The sequence below is a fragment of the Tamandua tetradactyla genome, chromosome 4 (genome assembly GCF_023851605.1).
Source record: "Tamandua tetradactyla isolate mTamTet1 chromosome 4, mTamTet1.pri, whole genome shotgun sequence".
In the NCBI taxonomy this organism is placed as follows: Eukaryota; Metazoa; Chordata; class Mammalia; order Pilosa; family Myrmecophagidae; genus Tamandua; species Tamandua tetradactyla.
The window spans coordinates 1,924,252-1,941,530 of record NC_135330.1 but is presented as its reverse complement, the minus strand read 5'-3'; the positions used below and the strand labels follow the sequence as shown (position 1 = coordinate 1,941,530).

At 48.0% G+C, this 17,279-nt stretch overlaps 1 long non-coding RNA gene across 1 annotated transcript; it reads right to left on the bottom strand.

The window, feature by feature from the left end:
- Positions 1-103: 103 nt before the first annotated feature.
- Positions 104-17,153, bottom strand: LOC143679723 (uncharacterized). Its single transcript, XR_013173915.1, has 3 exons — positions 16,743-17,153; positions 4,223-4,333; positions 104-2,427 (listed from the first exon to the last, which is right to left on the bottom strand). It is a non-coding gene; the product is annotated as an uncharacterized LOC143679723 (long non-coding RNA).
- Between the last annotated feature and the right edge of the window lie 126 nt (positions 17,154-17,279).

Here is a 17,279-nt window from a genome sequence, read left to right as displayed (position 1 = left end):
GGGGGGAGAGGGTTCTCATCAGGAGGAAAACATCAGACAACCTTGCAACTTTTCTGTAAATCTAAAACTATTCAAAAATAAAAGTTTATTTTTAAAACCTGTAATGAGTAAGTAAGAAAGAACTTTGATGCTTCTAGATAGGAAAATGCCATTGTGGTAAAAAGAATATGAGTTCTCTCCAAATTTATTTATAAAATGAATGCAATCCTAACCAAAATTTGTATCCCTCTAAGAAGTGACAACATTGTTCTAGGGATTATTTATACAAATAATCAGATGATAATAACCAAGAAAATTTATCAGAAGAAACTGAGGATGGACTTGTATCTCCAGATAGTATTTTATGAAACTGTGAAAATAAAATATTGTGTTACAGACATAGGAAAAGAGAGGCATAGAGATTAAAGGAACAAAAGACATAGCCAAGAAACAAACCAGGAATGTATAATTTAGTGCCCAATAACTTGTAAATAATAAAGCAAAATGCTGGGGAAACTATTAAAATTCTAAATTAATTGCAGTTGAGGGTAAAAGTAAAAAATTATAACAATTTAAAACTGAGAAAATAGAGGCAAATGTCTTACTTGATCTCATGGTGGATTTCCACTGTACAAATGAAAGGAAGAGTACCAAGGAAAACTAAATTTTCTGTATACACGAATATAAGCAAAATTAAACAGGACAAGCACACCGAAAAATACATTTACAACATACAAGACCAACAGGGGAGCACTGAAGAAATCAATAAGCAAAAGTTAAGCAATCTAGAAACAGGAACGAGGAACTTACAAAATAAACACATACCAATAAAGACATCACATGCAAAAACCTCATTCCTACTAATCAAAGCAGTAAAATCAAAGCACCAGTACTGTCAGATTGGCCAAGCAGGAAACTGAAAAGGGATGGTAATATCCAGTGTGGACAGGGGTGTGTGGAAATGAGCGTTCTCACACGATGCTCGTGGGAAGTTCCAACTGGGTCATCTCGGGAGGACGAGTGAGCAGCCATCGGCACAGCGGCAGCGGCAGTGCCGCAGACGGGACCCCGAGCTGTGAGCTTGCTCTGGGCCAGCCCGAGACCTAAGTGGGTCTCCCAGCCTCGGGTACTGTTACTGTCTACCTTTACCGGGGAGGAAACAGGGCACTGAGCGCTCCTCCAGTGTCCAGGCCCTACAAGGTCTGACCCCAGGGCCCGTGTCCTACGTTCACGTAAAGCCTAATGAACGTGCCGGCTCCCAGACATCCTGCTCCCGGGAGTTTACCAGAAGATGACAAGTAGTGGCATTTGCAAACTTGCTTGTACACGACATTTACCACCTTGCCTGGGCAAGGGTGTTCATTGCAACAATTTTATAAAAGCCGAACAAAGGGAATATCCACGCAGTGGAATATAGTTCAGTCATCAAAGCATAGCTGTAGGAAAATAAAAAAGGCACATTGTTAGGTGAATAAAAGTGGGCTCTAAAATAGTAAATACAGAATTGTACACGCTAAAATAATACCGATGCAATCCAGGCCTAAACAGATTAATTTGATCATTTGTTTTCTATATTTTACAAATGTTCTAATTAAGCATGCATTGCTTTTGTGATCAAAAGTTGTATGCTTTGTTCATTGTGCATTGTTTTACTGGCTCTTTCGCCCACCGTATCCAATCTGTCTACTTTTGCTTCCCTCTGGCTTCCGGTTTAGTTTAGTTTTGCTTTGTTTTTTCTATTTCATAAAATTTGTAATGCATGTGCCCTTTGCTTTGGGTTTGAGGACTATATATATATATATATTTTTTTTTTTTTTTTAACGTGGGCAGGCACCAGGAATCGAACCCAGGTCCTCTGGCATGGCAGGCAAGTATTCTTGCCTCCTGAGCCACTGTGGCCCGCCCAGAGGACAATATATATTAATCAATAAAAAAATAAACGAGTCTCGACAGAGGCATTTGGAGAGACGACAGTTCATCCGAAATACAAATTCATAAATTGAGTGTTAGCTCTTCATCCTCCAGCTTTCTCCACATGCTTGTGCTTGTCAGACCGTTGAGCCCAGTGCAGACGTGCAGGCTGAGAAGGGGTGCAGTTGCTCACGGCCTGTGGAAGGAGGCGCCAGGATCACGCTGTCTGCCCCGTACTGTGACTGCCCTGATCCCAGGCTGCCCGGCTGAGTTCTGTGGCTGAGAGGTGACAAGGGCAGGTGTCTGGAGCTCCCTGTCCACGTGGGGCGGTGTGGCACGGCCCGCTGAGCCCTTGCTCCGGCCGGCCATCAGTCCCTGGAGGCAGGTGGCACCTTAGGGGCTGTCAGGTGTGTCCACGCCCAGCACCTCGCTGGACCTGCCCTGCAGCCCCGCCTGGGAGTGTTCCCTCTGCGTCCCCAGCATCTCTGTGCATCGAGTGGTGATGGACACGGCAGGATGGGCACCTCCAATTTTTATCTGTAAAATGGAGATATTAGCACTTTCTCTTCAGGGGTATAGTAATATCCTTGGCAAGGAGGCTGACACCTCCTAAAGGACAAACGAAAGCATCAGGAGAGCCAAGGGAGACAAGGTGTGGAGCTCAGGAATGCAGAGGCCCGCCCCAAAACTATGCTGCCAAGAAAAGGGGGTGCATTTTAGAGTGTGTTGGAATTTAATTAAAATAGTATATCATTTTTCTGGATTTTGCGATGTTTACGGTTACTTCCAGGTTTTAAAATTTGTGATTTTTTTTTCTAATTTAAATAAACATTAATTTTTTATACCTAAAAAAAAAAAAGAAGGAAAAGAGGGCTCCTCCACCTTCCTGAACTCGTAGGCTGTGGCCCCTAAAGCACTCCTGGGACTGAGGGTCCTCATGAGGCCTTGCAAGGTAGGATGCACCCTGTTTCACCACAGCCCCACCCACCCATTCTGTTTTAACAGCTGAGCAGTTGGGAAATTCCTTCTTCTTGCCACGGAAACTTTGCAGAAGAAAGGGGTGGCAGGACCAAGGGACCGGGACCGCCAAACTGCCTGCTGAGCCTCTTAGGCGACATCAGGGATGTCCTGCAAGTGGCTTTTCCAGAAGGGGGATGGATTTGTGCAGATCTAGCCTCTCCCTTGTGGGGAAGCCACAGGCCCTGAGCCCCTGTAGGTCCCGCCTGCTGCCTCCACCCTGGGGGAAGAAGAGCTGCCCGGAGGTGACCGGCTCTCTCCACACCCCTCCTTCTCAGCAGGACCTCTTATCACTTCCAACACCCAACAGGGCTCGTGGGGCCACTTGACCACGGCCGAGCCATGTGGGGCACAGGGCAAATGCACATGGGGAGCAGCCCTGCTTTCTGCAGCCTCACCGAGCACGGCTCCAATCAGGAAATGCACACGATAAACTGGGTGTCACTTCTCCTCCATGCCTTCTGAAGACAGCTGCCATCAGCATGAGCGGGTTCGAGGACACCTGTGAGTGCTTACAGACCATGCGACACGAAATGATTCCTTAACTTATCTGAGCTTTAATTTACTCAGCTGGAAGATGGGAGCAATGCCAAATGCACAAGTTAGTTTAAGGATTAGTCAGATAACCTTGTGATTACTGGTCAGGTCGAAGGTAGCCAGTGCTTTGTCTGCTCCCTGTGACAGCGTGAGACAGTCAGCGGGCAGTTGGACTCAGCCATCTCCCTAACACCTCCCAGCACCCCGCCAGCATCGGCCTGGCTCCAGTCTGCACTCCCGTCTCATACCAGCCTGCTCCCACCTTCCTGCAGCTAGACCTTCCATAGTCAAAGACTCAACAATCAAAGGACAAACAACCCAACTGTAAATGGGCAAAGACTCCAATAGGTATTTCTCTAAAGAAGATGAACCCACGGCCAATTAGCACATGAAAAGATGCTCAGTATCACTAGACTTAAGGAAATGCAGATTAAAACCACAATGAAATGCCACCTCACACCCACTAGAATGGCTATTACAAAAGAAACAGAAAAGGGCAAGCACTGGTGAGAATAGGGAGAAATCAGGGTCCTTAGATACTGTGGGTGGGAATTCAAAATGGAGCAGCCACTGTAAAAACAGGTTGGTGGTTACAGTTCCACTTCCAGATATATGCCCCAAAGAACTGAAAACAGGGTCTCAAAAGATATCTGTGCACTAATGTTCACGGCAGCTTTATTTACAGTAGCCAAAAGGTGGAAACAAACAACCACATGCCCATCAACAGATGGATGGATAAACACAACGCAGTACAGATGCACAATAGGACATTACTCACCCATCAAAAGGAATGAACTTCTGATACATGACACAACATGCTTCACGTAAAGACAGCATATCGAGTGAAATAAAATCACAAATAACGTCTGATTCCACTTGTGTGAAGTATCTAGAATAAGTGAATCCATAGACAGAAAGTAGATTAGAGGTTGCCAGGGACTGGGGAGGGGGTAACAGGGAGTTAACATTTAATAGGTCAGCGTTCGTTTAGGGTGACGACAAAGTTTTGGTAAAGAATGGTGGGGAAGGTAGCACAACATTGTGAGTGTAATTAATGTTGCTGAATTGTGCACTTAAGAGTCATCAAAATGGGAAATTGGATATTACATGTTTCCACAACAAAAGTTTTTAAAAGAAAGAAAAAATTTGAAATAAATTATTGTAAAATGTCAGTTCCCAAACATTAATCACTGAATTTAAGAGTAAACTAATAAAAATGCTAAATAGGCTTGGATGCACGGGTGGTTCGGTGGTTAGAATGCCTGCCTCTCATGCCGGAGACCTGGGTTCGATTCCCCAGACGACGCACCAAAAAAAAAAAAATGCCAATAGGCTTAAAACAACAACAACAAAAAAAAAATCTTGGGGGCTGTCCACGTCCTTTAAGATAAAAGTCTGAATGCCTAAAGTGGCCTGCTCTGACTCACCTCACCTCTCACTCCCCACGCTCCGCGCCCCCTCCAGCATGCCAGCCCCAGCCCTTCCCTGACAGGCGCGGCTGTGACTCCCCTCCACCCCTTTGCGCCTGCTCCCCTCTGCCTCGAGCTCCTCCCCAGCCCACCTTTTCCCCCCTACAGGCTCTGAAGTCTTCTAGCCCAAGCCTCTCCTCCAGAAAGACCTCCTCCTGCTGCCTGCACCTCGCTTCCTGTGCGCCTATGCAGTGTGACGCTTGTCCCACCCTGAATTGCAATCATTTATCGACATTTCTGTATTCTATTCAACAAGGTGAGCTCCTTGAACAGGCTCTGTCTTGCTCATCTTTGTCTCCGGACTTCTGTCACAGAGCAGATGCTCAATGAATGCCATTTCTTTCTTGCACGAGTACAGTTCTCCGGTTCAGAAGGAAATTCCTTTGCTAGCCTGCCTCCAACACTCCAGCACCTCCTCATGAACTCCCCTCCCCTCCCTGTGTCCCAGGTACAAGGCTTCCCCCATCAGTCACTATGCTGGGCACCCAGCAAAGCTCACCTCCTCATCCGCCAGTTTCTGCACTGCCAGATATTCGTGCTTCTGCGTGTCTACGATTGCATTTAACTCTACTTGCCCTGGTGTTATTTGTGGGCAAACACCCAAGGATGCTAAGTATGGCTTCTTTATCAGAAGTCCTCAAAGTGTAAGAATGTCATCCACAGCTACGAAACAGTAGTCAACTCAGGCTTGAAATCATACTTTCATTATCAAACAGAGATGAATACCCGGAGATGAGAGGAGACACTAAGCAGCCTGCCAGAGCTCTAGTCAATACTAACATCCACTGAGCATCTTCGAAGAGCTTCCCACGGACTAACTGAGCGGACCTTCACTAGCCTATGAGGGATCTGCCACTCACTGCTGCATGACCCTGCGCCATCACTTCTTTGCGCCTTCGTTTCCTCACGAGTGAAGCAGAGTCAGCCAAGGTACCTACATCGCAGGGATTAGATGAGCTGTTATACATAAATGCTGAGGAAAGGCCCTGGCATATAGTAAGCCCTGGAGAAACGGGGTCCCACACATCCCCAAAATCGATCCGAGCCTGGGGGCTTTAACCTAATGCCTAGGATAGGATGTGCTACCCAGAGCGGAAGGCACAAAAGGCGAGAGCTGCTCGCCGTACTTCATTTCTCCTGATAAAACCTTGAAAGCAAAAGAATACAGCAACTTCACTTACCTACCTTTAAGAAACAAAATTCATGAGTATAAGGAGATGAAACTAAAAATACACACTGAGCAACCTCAGTGTCCATCGATGGCTAAATCAACCTTGGCAGATCCAGCCTACGCGTCACTAAGGACTGGGTGAAAAGCAGCAATGGGACTTCACACCTGTCACAGTACGTGCAAAGCACTGTGCTAAACACTTCCTAGATCAACTCATTTAATCTCCACACAAACTCTACGCAGGGAGGCATGCTGTATTCCAGCTCACAAGTAAGGAAACCGAGGCGCACAGGGTTAAGAGCACAGGTCACACAACCCGCCGTGACAAAACCATTGTGACTCCACGAGTTGGGCTCCAGAGCCCGTCCTAACCACAGCGCCAACTCGTTGTCGGGTGATAAAAAACAACGGGCAGAAGGACACACCGTAGACCGCTTGAGTGAAACACGCACACAAGAAATACTACATTGCTTCTAAATAGTGATAAAAGTGAGAAAAGGATAGACCCCAAAAAAATCACAGCAAATCATAGCATCGGTTGCCTATGAGAAGAGGCTAAAGGAGCAGGGCCTGGGATTGGAGACCAGAAAGAACTTCACCCAGATCTAACAGGTTTAAAATTTTTAATAGAAAATATATCCCAATATTGTTTAAAACGTAGAAAATAAAAAGTCAGAAGGAACTGGCTACTTCGAGATTAAATGAATGGCTTAATACTAAGAGAACAGAAGACACACAGTCTAAGAGTGCCACCATTTAGGAAGTCTAAGGAGGGGCCGAGCACTGTGGGGTGACTGGGTGAGAACACCTTTCGGACTCCCTCAGATTGGACCATGCCCCAAGGCAAACTCATCACCTTTTATCCTCCGACTTCTTACCCCTTCTCTCTCTCCCTTAGTTCCATGAAAAACTGTGCTTGCATTTACCCAAATGTACTTATAATTTCTTATAATCTCTGTCCATTTTTCTAACTCTACCTTCTTTACCCATAAATAGGAGCTTCAACCATTCCCTCCATCTTTTAAATTCTCTGAAAGCGGCTATTTGGCAACCCCTAATTCTTCTCTCCTACCGGGAACGTGGTGGTGGAAGGAAGGCGTAGCAGCCCTGAAGATAGCGTGGATAGCCTGGACGCAGTGAAGATGGTGAGATGGTGGCAGCGGAGGTAGAGGGGTGGTAGTCATGGAGTTATTAAGAGGAAGCAACAGTGATGCTAGCTGTGATTCTGGCTGATGGTGGTCGTGGCAAAGGTAGCAGAGATGACGGTAATGACAGCGATGGTGGTGGTGGAGGTGGCAGAGATGACGGTAATGACAGCGATGATGGTGGTGGAGGTGGCAGACGTGTTGGAGGTGACAGTGGTGGTGGTGATGGCCGTGGAGGGAGTGGAGGTGGTAGTGGGTGACAGCAGTTGTGTCATAGGAGGTAGTAGAGATGGCAGATGTAGAGGGGCTGGTGGGATGAGCAGGAGAGGAAGTTCCAGCAGCAGCACTGAGGACGGTGGTGATGATGCTATTCTAGAAGACGATGACATCGTGGTATTTGGCATCTGGTGTGGTATTGAAAGCAAGGGCAATGCGGACATGGTGGTGATGGCATCTGGTTACCTGGCTACTGGGACCAAAAGCCCTTCCCCATTTTTTGCTGCTGCCATCTGGCTAGACAAGCAGAGAAAGGGATGCATAGCAAGGAGACTACAATGAGGCCCCTTTGGGAGAGACGGCGCAAACAGGGGAAACCCCCCAGGCTGGTGGACTATAGAACTTTACTTGTAGTTTATTCTGGGTCTCAGCCTTCCATGTCTACTCCACGTGGGGTTTGGCCACAATAGGGATTTCCTGTGTACACTTGAGAGAAAGATAAATGGGAAGAGAGAAAGAAAAGTACAGCAACAAGCTCTTAGTGTCCCTCTTGGCCTACCCTGGGCAAGCCTTGGCCAGACCTGTCAGTGGGCAGTTCTCCCATGGAACGGTCACCCTGTGGGAGTGACAGACCACATTCCAGAGACAGAGCCCCAACAGCCACACCTGGCCCAACACCTCCACAGACACTGAGCCCTGCCGAGGGATACTGCGCTTATTCTGACACAGATAACCAGGTGAGCAAATAGGCTGAGGAACTGGAAAACAATGCATTTTCAAGAAAAACAAATCTCCCTGCCTAAAGTAAACTCTCCAAACAGAGTCACCACAACAGTCATGGCATCTCTGGAACCCAGTGGCATTTCTGAAAATCATTCCAGCAAAGACGAGTAATTTGGACTTGAACCAAGCTAATTCTACCTTCATCATCCAAGGGTTTGGCCAAAGCACTTCCATTGTCTTGCCTTTGATTCAATGGGGGATTAGGTAAAATGAGAGCAGCAATTAAAGCCACCCTGCTCTGGTCTCTTCCTGGTGCCCTCCTCTGGTTTTACTGTGTTTCCCAGATCAACACTGGGAGCAAGCCTGGGGGCTGAGTGTGGCATCCGTACGTCCTTTCGACTGTCAATTCTTAAGGGGTGATGATGATGATGATGGTCATGGTGGGGTGCCACCAAGGACCCCAAGCCAGGCTGGATGATCTACTCACCAGGGCAAAGCCATCCACCATGGAAAGGCATCCTCCAGAGACCACAAATGCCAAGCTTCTACCAAAATCAATGCTCTCTCCTCTTCTTCCTCCTCTTTTTCTCTTCAAGTCTGCTCCTCTGCTCCCCACTGGGTATAATCACATTGGCTACCATGTTCCCTTTTAACCCACATTTATGAGGCGCCATGGTGTGGCAGACACTGGGTTAAGCACTAAAGTTTCAATGATCAATAAGTTTCAGTCCTCCATCCAAGGATTAACAAGTCTAGCAGGGGACACAGATATGCATGACCTAATTTAAACACAATATGGAAAGTGGGGTTGTTGTTTAAAAAAAAAGCATATCAGAGGACTATAGGAACACAGCACAGGGGCACATAACTCCCTACTGGGAGAGATTTTTGGAAGAGGTAATACATGGCTGGGTTGAGAAGCACCCCCCCCCCAACACAAAGCAATGTTCACTTGGGGTCCCAAAGCCCGAGAATCCTCTGTTGAGGGAACCCACAATGGTTTCCCCCATTCTATTACGGAAACTTAACAAATTAGCTTTAATTCAGCTTCTTATGGTCCTTAGTTTTAGAGCTGAAGGACCAAACCCAGAAAAGTGACCTTCTGATCCAAAGTTTTCCTGGGTTGAATTCTCTACGTGCTCCTAATCCAATGCCAGAGGCTCAATGGGAGGGTGTCACCCAGCCAAGGGGAAAATTAAGTCACCAGCATTTGTGTGCACCTTTTAAGTGTGAAAGGAGCTGTGAGAGGCTGGAAGCTTCTAGTTCTTCCCTCATAGAGTCTTATCAGAACCAAAAGGACTTCTGAGCTCAGCTGCCTCAGCCCGTTCAGATGAGTTCAGAAGAAGCGCTGAGAGCACACACTGTGGAGTGAACTGCCCAACATTCCATAAAACCTAGTACTTGTCTCATCCTACTAAAAAGTGTGTCCCACGAGGGCGGAGGAGACTTTTTGCCTGTTTTGGCTCTGACTAGAGTGTATGTCATAACTAGGCAGTGCTCAGAGAACATTTATTGATGCTGACATTGATACCCGATTGTCTCACACAGGATAGCAGAGTTGTTAGAAAGCATGACCTCTGGAGTCAGAGAGGCCTCACTATAATCCTGGCTTGGTTACTTCTGAGCATGTGACCTTGGACAAGTTCTCTGTGCTCCCAAGACCTCACTTTAATCATCTATAAAACGTAGATAGCCGTGCCACAGGGTGAGACGAAACTTAAATCACATGTAGCACAGTTCCTGGCACATAGTACACGCTTCACAAATGACATGTTATCAGTGACAATAGTATTTATAACTATTAAGTTATAAATGAGTGACTGAGAGAAGAACTTAAGAGAGAACTGGATGTAGGGGACAAAGTTAGTCAGCCCAATCCACCATCAACCTTACCGAAGTTGAATGTTCCACTGAACAAAATCTACCCCTAGAATATTTCCCTGGTAGTTCCCCTACTTCTCCCTCACTGGCCCCTGATATTTTATCATAAGCGCTTCATCCTTTCAACTATAATTTTTATTCTGATACAGCCGAGTGCCTCTTGGATGGAAATCCATGCTGAGCTTTTATCAGAGCCTCACACTCTGAATGAACTGTCAAGGTTTCCCTTGAGTTAAACAAACATTTAATCAAACATTTGCTATATTTCAATAGCTTTTCCAAATAGTAGATCTTGTTTGATCTTTACAGTGGCCACAGAAAGGAGACAAACCTTTATTACCCATAAAGACACAGGTTCAGAAAGGTCAAGCATTTACGTGTGACCCCACAACTGGCAAGTGACAGAACCCAGATAACTCCTTGGGTCTCCAACACCTGATTCAGCCACTAAATTCTCACCACAGCCGAGGGACCGTGTTCGGTCATGAGTTGTAGGCATTAAAGGCTGGGCAGGGAGCTCCAAGGACGAGCTGTCGACTTCATAGTGTGTCTCTGGCCCGCCCTCAAGGTCATATGCTTTGGGTCAGTTCCTGCCTCTTGGTCTGTTTCAGCAGGGAAAGGGATGGCTCTGCTCTCACTCATCTGAGCCTCCCCCTCTTAGCTGAATACTGAAGCAGACCCTGCACGGCAAGTCTGCACTTCACAGGAGAGCATCCAGAACCCTCCACCGGGAAACAGCAGGTCCCACGCTGCAATCCAGGGACTCCTAAGCTCAGAAACCCACATCCCACCTTCAGAGCGTCTCCCATGTCCGTGTACCACTTGTATAACTCACCATTTCCATTCAGACAAGTTCACTGATTATTGTTTTAACTCTCCATTCCTTACCTCCACCCCATCCTGTAGTAACCTTTATCTAGATTCTGACTCCATGAGTTTGTTTTTTCTAGTTATTTCCTATCAGTGAGAGAGACGAAATTATTTTTAAATGTACATTATCATCATGCTACCTTCTTTAACCTCACCCTAAGCAATATGAATAAAATCATAAATCTGAACTACTTGTTCTAATTCACCCTGAAACTAATGCCCTTTATAATTTTTTAAGTAATACGTAGCTATTAAAATAAAGGCCTGTGATTCACCAGCGGCAAACACACCTCACTTTATTTAATTCTGCTGCAATTCATGTGGGACCCATCAGGAAATACGAGGAATAAATGTCCTAATTAATCACGGAGAGTAAACAAATACAAAAAATAATTTATTCACATTGTAATAACATGGCCATGTTGCTGAAGAAACCACACAGATAATTCAAAACCCTGTGCTAATATCCACTTAAAATTTTCTAAATCCCTGTAATCTCGACTACCTTCCCCTTTGGGACTACGCAGGCCTTAGAACTTTTGGAAGTTGCCAGAATGAGAGCAGAGGACGCAGGGCTGGGTTCTCTTCTGACTGGACTCAAACCAGCCTTGTTACAAACCCTGAAGCCATCCTTCCTTCTCCCCTGCCTTCCTCTCCCGCTCCCTCCATCCCCCCCACCTTCTTCCTTTTTCTCTTTCTGTCAACACCAGCTGAGCACCCACAGTTACATCCACAGACTCCAGCTCCCGAGAGCATCAAGGCCACCCTGCCCTCTGGAAGCCAACAGTCCTACTGGGAAGGTGAAACAGGACAAGACTTGATTTCCTCCCCACTCAGGTTAGAACGCCTAATGTCCAGGCCGCTAGCACCCCAGGGGGCACAGGAGGCGTGGGCTAGTTCATTCGCTCACCCCTTCACTCTGCAGGCATGCCGTGGGCTGTACCGGGCCTGTGCTGGGGGTGCAGACAACGCCACACCCAGTCCCTCCAGGGAGCCCTCAGGCCGCGGGCATGGGATGCCCAACTGCAAACTGAAGCGGCTCTCAGGCAGTTCAGGATGCTACCTGAGTGTCTGATGGAGAGCTGAAAGGTGAACAGTGCAGGAAAAGACACAAAAGCATTAAAAACAGCCTGGCCCCATGAGGGTTTACAGGGCAGTTGAATTGGGGTGGAGCAAACTGCTCCTGTAGAGAGGGGTCAGAAGTGGACAGAAACCAAACCACAAAATATCCTTGGGGCTAAGAAATCCGGATTTCAGCCGGATATGAAGACACTGTAGATTTTTGACGTCTGCAACCAGAGCAAACCCACTGCCAATGCTAGAGGCAGAAATCACGAAGAACCACACGTGGGTCAGCCCTCCCAGAGTGCCACTAACGCGGCCACCGAGGGCTGACTGGCAAGCACAGACCAGAGAGCAGTCCTGGGGCCAAGAGGGGCCCGGTGAGCCTGTCACCTCCCCAGGTGAGAAGAAACCGGTTCTGCAGGAGGGTGGGGTGTGAAGAGAGATGCTGGAGTCCCCAGGGGGCAGGGGACTCTACAGAGAGGAGACAAACAGGGAGACACACACAACACAGCTAAGTCCACACGCCACATAAAACGCACATTACACACACGCAAATACAAGTGAATGCAGTGTGACAGCCAAAGCCCAAATCCGGAGAAATCCCCCTCCGTGTCCGCAGTGGAATCAGGAGGTTACTCTCTTTTCTCTGCTTTTCAGATTATTTGTAGATAGGGAGGATTTTGTTTTCATTGCTGCATTTCTCCCAGAGTGTGAGCGGGCCAGTCCCTCTGTACTGAGAGCCACCTTAATCCTTCCGCTGGGACCCAAAGTGACATGTGCCAATTGCAGGAGGATCTAAAGCAACACAACCCATCCACATGCCTTTCTTAATTCCCTGCAATTATACCCACCCCCATAATGACACTTTGCACATCCGTATTACTCATAAAACCAGCCACCTAACTTTCCTCAGCAGCCTCCTCCCGTCCTCCCTCCACCTCTGCAGTCAGCCCGGGGGAGGCTCTGGGGCGAGCACCATTCCAGAGCTCTTCTGCTGTGGGTTTGTGGCTGGCACCCAGCCATGGATGAGAGGTTCGGCTCTTCTCCAAGAGCCTGGACGCCCTGTCTCTCCTTCTCACCCTCCTCTTCTCTCCCTCCCTCTTGGTCCAGAGGGGCCAAAAGAAAACTGGAAGGGAAGGAGTCCGTTTGACTTTATAGATGGAGGAACTGGGGCTGGAGGTTCAGTGCCATGCTCAAGCTCACAGGTCAGGGGTGGTTGGGCCAGGCTCAGCACGCACTCTCCCCACGACCTCAAGACCTCAGAGGAGGAAAGATTCTGGCCTTGGCCCTCTGAGAACAGACAAGGGACCAATGACCCTCACAAGCTCCCTGATGCCATTGCAGGTCTCGTCCAGAAAATGGATCCCTGGATCTAGGAAGGCAAGATTCAAGGGATGTTCTGAAAAAATAAGAAGCAGGACACAACAGGAGAATCAAGCACCTCAGATGAAAAGTATGGAATGGCAGATAAAGGTTTATTTAATCTACTTTCCACAAGAACACTAAATCAGACTGTTATTTGTCCCAGGCTACAAGATGAATTGTCATCTTCTTGGTTGATCAATAAATATTTGTCAAATATTGACTCAGAGTCTCCTTGAGTTGCATGGGGATATGAAGATTTAGGGAATCCGATCCAACTTGGGAAATGCTTCTAGCCCAAAAGCAAGGGCCCCAGGAATCTGCACCTGATTCCAAAGTGGTTCGATTGTCCCTCATGTGGGGATTTTTTGAGCACATGGAAGGAACTAAACAGAGAAGTTCCTGCACCTACCAACCAAATTGTGGTCATTCTTACTTCTTTAAGTAGTGAGAAGGTTTGCTCCCAAGTCCTCCACCTAATTTCAACAGTTCAGCTATTGAAATAAGGAGTATCGTCTGAAAGAAGAACAAAAGTCAAGGATAACCAGAAATTCTGAGGAACAAGGTTTACTGGTCAGGACACAGACAGGATCAGGATTTCGATTTTCATTCGTGACATCTTATTAACAGTCTGTTGGGTAAGAGAGAAGTCACACTCAAAGCCTGCTGCAGCCCCAAGAAATTTCCAAATTTAGCCCTTACATATTAAAATTGGATTTGAAACCAAACCGGAAAAGCCCTTACACAGCCTTGCCATTCAATCCACGCATTGCTATGGACCGTCTAAAGCCAGGCACAGCCCAAAAAACTTGTGGCTACAGGTTGGAAATGCTTGCGTTTTCTCTTTACATCATTGCTTTCCAGAGTCTGTTGGACCTGGTATTCATTTAAATAACATGGATAATCCGCGCGTGGATATCAGAGTGCGGATGGGCCAGTCCAGGAGCCAGCCCTCTTGCACCACCAGCTAACTGCACGCACAACAGTCCCGAGAATCCCCATGCGCATTCCCTGCCCTGGAACAGATCTAGGGCCCACAGAGGCTGCTCACTGCTCCTCCTGCCTGCAGAAACTCGGATATGCGCCCTGAGCCTTCCAGCTACAGAGCAGCTGCCCACCTGGGAAAGTCAGGCCTTGCAATACCAGCAGCGTTCACTTTCAGACCTAGAGGCGAGAGCACCCAGGCTCAGCCGCTTCCTTGAGAATGCTGGCTACCTACGAATGCTCACAGTGCCCTTTTAACTACGGCTTGGCCTTGCTGCCAGAGCCTGGAGGTTCTCTCGTGAGAAGAGAGCAGAAAATTGCACGCCATATCTACAGTAGAAGGAGTACTAAGCTGGGAGTCCAGAGACCCAGGTTCTAGTTTTGGCCCTGAAAACGTGTTTGCCGTGTGGGCCTGAGAAGTGATTTATGCTCACTGGGCCGAGGGCTCCTCACCCATCTCCACGAGTGAGGAGATGATGTTCCTTCAGCCCTTCCAGATGATCAGTGCACAGAACTGTCCCTAAGGAGACAGATTACTCGTGATGGTGACCTCTGGCCCCTGCCTCTCAGTAGGCGTAAACCTGGGCCTGACCGGGAAGTGTCCTCTTCATGCTGCCGAGATTGACCCAGAGAGGACAGGTGTGCGGTGTTGTGGAAAGAACCCGCGCTGAGCACCCAAAGGACTGGGTCTGGAGGTCGGGGGTGCGGCTTAAAGGCTGTGGGAATGGAGGCAAATCCATTAGCTTCTGTCAATCTTCTTCCTCACCTGGGAAATGAGGAGAAAGGCACCCCTGAACACTCGGGGCCGTGGTGAGGATGGGCAGCACGTGGAGGCGACAGCATTCCATTACCCGAAGAACTTCCCCACACAGGGGCTCTGGCCCCACAAGAGGGCTGTCTTAAGAATCAGCAAGTTCTAATAAAGCCTCAGGCTTTAAACCCTCTTTAAATCTTAGGATGATGAATAAAGGACTAATGGAAAACTACCTCAAGGACAGTTATAACTAGAAAACAGAAAACCAACCAAACGGATGTGTCATTAACATGACATAACTAGTGCAACCGTTTCCAAAGGCCTGGGAAAGGAAAAATAAAAGAGAGGGCACCAATAGGTGGGATGAACCGAGACGAGCTTCTAGGAGGAGGAATTTAGGAAGCCGTCCCACTCCCAGGCCTCTACGCTGCTCTCCCCACTTAGGGACCCCGAGACAACCAACTCTTCAAATGAGGCTGGAGAGAAGATGGAAATGGTAGCCAGAAGTGGGGCAGACGCCGGTAGCTCCTGAGCGTCTCCTGGGCCAGGACACTGAAAAAAGAACACAGCTCCCTGCCAATGTGAGCTGTGCTGTGCGTTCTCCCAGCTCTGTTCCAGCCCTGCCAACACCTCCCTATACCCTGTTCTGTGCCCATTTTATTCTTTGCAAATCAGCCACAAGAATGCATGTGTGTGGCTTAAGACACATGGGTGTTTTGAGCAGGCTTCTGTTAGAGCCGTGGCTCCCCAAGCTCAAGAGCTGTAATCTTCCCTGACACAGGGCTCGTGTCTCCCCCTCACCTGGGGGCCCAGGAGGACAGGGGTTGGATCCCTGCCTCAGAGAAGCAAACCTTCTGAGATGGCTTAGCTGGCCTCCCCTCTCAGCTGGGGGAGGTGGGGGCAGCCCGGCTGGGAGTCACAGCACTGACCCTACCTGGCCTTCTTTACCTCTTCCTCTCCCGCTCCTAAGAAGATGCTTGTATTAGGAAGGTGTGACCTTCCGGAGGAGATAAGCTAAGCTGAAAAGCAGGAAAAACAAGTCCTCAGCTATTCTGTCAGGCTCAGAAGCTGGGTTTTCTCCAAAAGACATGTTAGTGGCTAAGTCCCAGAGTATCCCTGACTCCCTAGGCTGTGCAGCTCTCTAAACGTCACCACCACTTACACGCACATCTCCTGCATGGGGCCAACCCTAGGCAGACATCAAGAGGAGGGTAGCAGAGGCACGGTGAGAGCCTTTCAGCCAAATATCAGTCGCATAGCTGCCCCAGAATTCCCCACACGGGTTTGTTCGCCCTACCCAGTGCTGGGTTTGGCCTGTCCTTCTAAGATGGAATCTTCCACTCCACTCCTCCTCCCTGAAGGGGCCAGTCCTCAGCCAGCACTAGCCAGTGGGTCTTGAGAATTCCCTTCCATTCCACCTGGATTTTAACTGAGCACCTATTAATGCCCAGCACCAGGCTGGGCACCGTGAGACGTTTATTTAAGAGACCGTCCCCTCTAAGGACCCACTTTTAGGCAGGAACCACGTCCTGATCTGCCAAACCGCAGAGCTCAGGCAAGCACACACCTCGGCATTAATGTCCAAAGCTACAAACCTAACACCTGGCACACCAAGACTTACAAAACCCAAAATGCCCACGCGTCATAATTCCACAAACCTCTATCCTTTCCTTGCTGATAGGATAAAATGAGATCCTCAGTCGCTGTCCACACAGCTATCCCACTGGGGCTGCTCCTGGAATAGAGGAGTCAAGTGGGAGACCAGGCTGGCAGACTCAGAGAGCCACGAGACCGGGCATGCTCTTCCATATCATATAACGTCATCAGCCTTCTGGTTAGGAGCTTTTCTTACTGAATGCTGTGAATGGAGCAGAGGCAGGCATGGGGCACCCTGCCACCTCCAAACCTACCGGGAGGATCAGGGTGCAGCTGTGGAAAGCATTTGTCTCTTCCTTGAGGATTAGCGTACTGCCCAGTACACGGGTGCTAGACAGATTAACGAATAAAACTTAGGATCTTACATCTGTTAGAAATAAATAAAATAATCACATCCTTCGCATAAGCATAGGAATCCTCAAAATCTACGTGGACAACTTAAAGGTCATTAATTCTTTGTGGATCCCTGTAATTGAGGTTCATAGAGAAGTTCCAAAACTTTGGAATTTCTTGGAGAAGTAATATTTCCCTCAAAAAGC